The sequence below is a fragment of the Cephus cinctus genome, unplaced genomic scaffold (genome assembly GCF_000341935.2).
Source record: "Cephus cinctus unplaced genomic scaffold, Ccin1 Ccin1_scaffold0123, whole genome shotgun sequence".
Lineage (NCBI taxonomy): Eukaryota > Metazoa > Arthropoda > Insecta > Hymenoptera > Cephidae > Cephus > Cephus cinctus.
In genome coordinates this window covers 2344516-2348210 of record NW_014332857.1, presented here as the reverse complement: position 1 = coordinate 2348210, position 3695 = coordinate 2344516, and the positions used below count along the sequence as shown (strand labels likewise).

The window sequence follows — 3695 nt, the reverse complement described above, 5'->3', positions numbered from 1 at the left end:
ACCCGTTTCACCCTCGCCCCTTTGATCCCCTCGGCGGCACCGTTTTCCCTTCTTCCATCGTCGACGGTAACCGACCGTCGGCACCTTGACTCCCCTACCCTTTGCCAGAGCCACCCCCTAATTATCTTTCAGAAGTTTCATCCCCTAGCCGAGTTCCGGATCTTACTTTTACGATTCACTTTTCCTCGAGTCGAATGGGATGGAACGATGGGGGGGGGAGAGAATTCTAATCTTCCCTTTTTCATCCCCTTACGTCCCTCAAGGTAGCCCTGTCTCGTCGGCGCCATCTTGAATATGATCTGGCTACCCTCAACAATCGCTCTTGTTAAAAGCATCCCCTTCTTCATCCAAGAGACACGATGGGTACAGTATGCTTCAAAAATTATGCTACTCTCTCCGTCATACGACTCGTACATTGCCAATAAAATCATGCCCTTATTTCTGCACCCCCATTGTGCACGAGATTGTACATACTTTGCCGGTCTTTTTTCTCCCTAGATTTTTCATTTGACTCGTTTTTAAAGTAACGGTCTGTGATTGTGATAAGAAATGGTTAGGGGTGGGTGGTGGGGGGTAGTAATATTACAGGCTAGTACGAGGGGTTCGTTCCATCCGAGTCGGACAACCCTTGCGAATGTCATTAGGGCAAACGAGATTTTAGGATTACTCAATGATCCAGGGTTGTGACAGTGGTGGTATTAATGGTTCACGCATTTAAAACCTACCCCTTGCTCAAATAAGGGTAATTAAACGGACAATTTTTCATCAGTTACATCTCGGCCGGAGTCGTAAATTTTATCCCAAGGCCATCTTCAAGCCCTGCCAGTATTCACGGGAGCAACAGGAGCCCAAGACAACCAACCCCTAACCATCACGACGCACCGAGCATCCTTCAAACCCTAAATTAATATTGAATTATAACAGCGAACAGTTACGAGCGCCAGCGCTCTCCCCGAGCGCAGCGGAATTATTTTAAACTAATGCGTGCACCCCTCTCTCCCAGCAAACTTCGGCCTTCGAATACATTATTCAATTTCGATTTTCACCGTGAATTTTGATCAGACCACTCTGTCCCTAGTAGCTTCAACTACCCCGCAATGCTCATTCCCACCCTCCCTTAACTGCCGCACAAAGTCCTCGATATCCAATCAGCGGCCACGTTAAAGATTAACGATTTCCGATTGGTAATTGAAAAGAGTTTAATATGTTTTTCACTAACGCGAAATAGGGGATGAAGAGGAGCGCAGAATGAGCTACCTTTATTTTAACGAAATTTCATCTCAAATATTCATTACCTTTCTATATATATTTTGCCACCCTTTGCCAAGGGATGCTGAGCCGTAATCCAAATAGAGTGTGCATGCATCTATCCCGATCATTTTTATAGAAAATTATTTCCAAGAACCATTACAAAATAAAATATTTATTAAACTTCCACATGAAATCCTGCAATTCAATTCAAACCCTTAAGAGCATCAAATAGAAATTGAATGCGCCTGCCCAAGTGCAACCCGGTACGCGCGGCCTCGTATAACAGTTAAGCCGTATATGCCATGTAGTAAACTGCAAGGAAACATGAGCATAAGGCGTTTCAAAGTATACTGTGTACTTTAATGCTTACTTTCATATCCAGCTGTAGCTAAACTTGCGCGCATAGCCGGTTGCCCATCTTCAGGCGCTCTTGACTTTTTCTATGCTACCATATGGAAATACAATGTCGCAGCAACTGCGGTGAAACGGCTCGTGAAAATTTCGTAATTTTACGGTATACTTTGACACGCCACTGGTACCACAGGTTTGACGCTAGATGGCGACGGTATTTGTCAATTTATCAAATGATGTATTCACCGTATATAACGCTCTATATGCGTGCATTGACATGGGCTGCAATGATTTATTAGGACTCTATAAGTGCCAATACGATGAGAGTTATTTAAGGGCTCTTTAGTACAGGGATTAAACGGCAGATGGCGATACTGTTTGTTGGCACATAAAAGGACTTATTGCACGTTTATATATGCCGCTTATGTACGTCAATGGAAGTTTATCGAGTCCAGTTAAGCGTTAACAAGGAGTTATTCCTGCTGAAAGATGTTTTTTTTATCGATTATGGATTATCGTAACTCTGAACATATAAGATGACGGATACACTATAGCATACGCGTATACGGTCTGTTTTTATGACTGGAAGTATATTGTCAAAGATCAAGGATGATCAAGGAATTTAAACGATAATTCGATCTCTAACCTCTTTCGCAACCCCTATTCCTTGTAGTTTCCTTGTTTTTAGGGATTTCTTTTTTATTCGTACGTTAATGTACTACAATATTCGGTATTTCACGTAACGGTCGTAAACAGACTTAAAAAAAAAGTTTTGGTAACTCACGAACCTATGATTATTTATGAACTAACTACAGTTCGGGGGAATGAAAAACAATAAAGTTGTACGACGTTTCGCGTCTCTCGTATTGCTAGTCAAGGGTTGGCAAGCAGTGTATGACTTGGCAAACCGAGCTAGGACATACAAGTAACTTCGTGAGGAGTAAGGATTGCCAACCCCCGTTTGGATTATCGAGCGGATTCCTTTGGGGGTGGTTAAGGGAGGGATGGGATTCGGTGGGCGGTTGATGGTTGAAACGAGAGGGTTGCAGAGAGTGAGGGGTTGGTTTGTACGTTTAAGCTAACCACACCCCTTAATCGTGCACTTGACAAGAAATCTCGCGAGGGTGATTGACAACACTGGAATTTTGTGATTGCGACCAACCCTCAAAAATCATCCCCTTCATATGCGTAAATATCAACTCGCCCGTACTTTGTAATTCAAGGTTAACTCAGTCGAGTTTGATAGGGGTTAACAAAAAAAAAACTCCGTAAAATGCCCTAAAATTGCATCCCCTGCACGTAGGGACATTACAATAAATACAACCCTTAGTCCCGCGTCTATTCCCATCGGGGATTGAGTAGTTAAGTAAATAAGTAAAGGGGTGGATGGGGGTTGACTAGAAAAGTTGTAGGAGCGCGTTAGTTACCTGCAGGGGATGAAGTCAGGCTTTCTCGTTTGATCTAAAAAGGGACAGGGTTGGTTGACAAACGGAAAGAGAGGGTTGAAGAAAAGAAAAAGAAAGAAAAAAAAAAGAAAGAGCTCCAACTCCTAGAAAACTCCGTAATCGCGAGCTACGAGTTCTCTTTGGGAGCTGCAAAGGGCTTTGGTAGAAGGCTTAAGAGGAGTTAGGGGTGGCGAGTCAAAGGGGGGTGGAAAAAAAAAGGATGAGTGAGTCGGAATTGGCGACGACCCTAAATAAAGGTTTTCTACTACGAGCTCATCCTCTAGGGAACGGAGTCGGGGCAGTGCTAGAGGCTCTAGTCGGGACTGTATCCGGTGTGAGCATCCCCTAGACGGACCAGAGACTCGAGGGCGTAAGGGGGCGAAGGGGTTGGGCGAATGAACTTGTCCAGAACTCCCAAGAACCTTCTTTCAGCCAGCCACCAGTTTCATCCCCCTCGCGCGATAAACTCCGGTTTCCGGTTTCCGGCTGGCTTCTCGCGCTAGCTAACCCCTCTGCCCCTCCGCAGCTACCGTGAAACTATCCCTACTTTGCTACGGTGAAATTCCACCAGACACAGTGAAGCAGCGATTTCGGCTGTTGCCGTCTCTACTTCTATCCCTTGGACCAAGGAATTTGAGGGGGGGGGGG

The 3695-nt window shown here is 44.7% G+C and overlaps 1 protein-coding gene across 2 annotated transcripts in view; it reads right to left on the bottom strand.

Annotated features, from left to right (window-relative positions):
• The window catches only part of LOC107275136 (acetylcholine receptor subunit alpha-like 1), a 68906-nt gene that overhangs the window by 19868 nt on the left and 45343 nt on the right, over positions 1-3695 (bottom strand). The window lies entirely within an intron of this gene.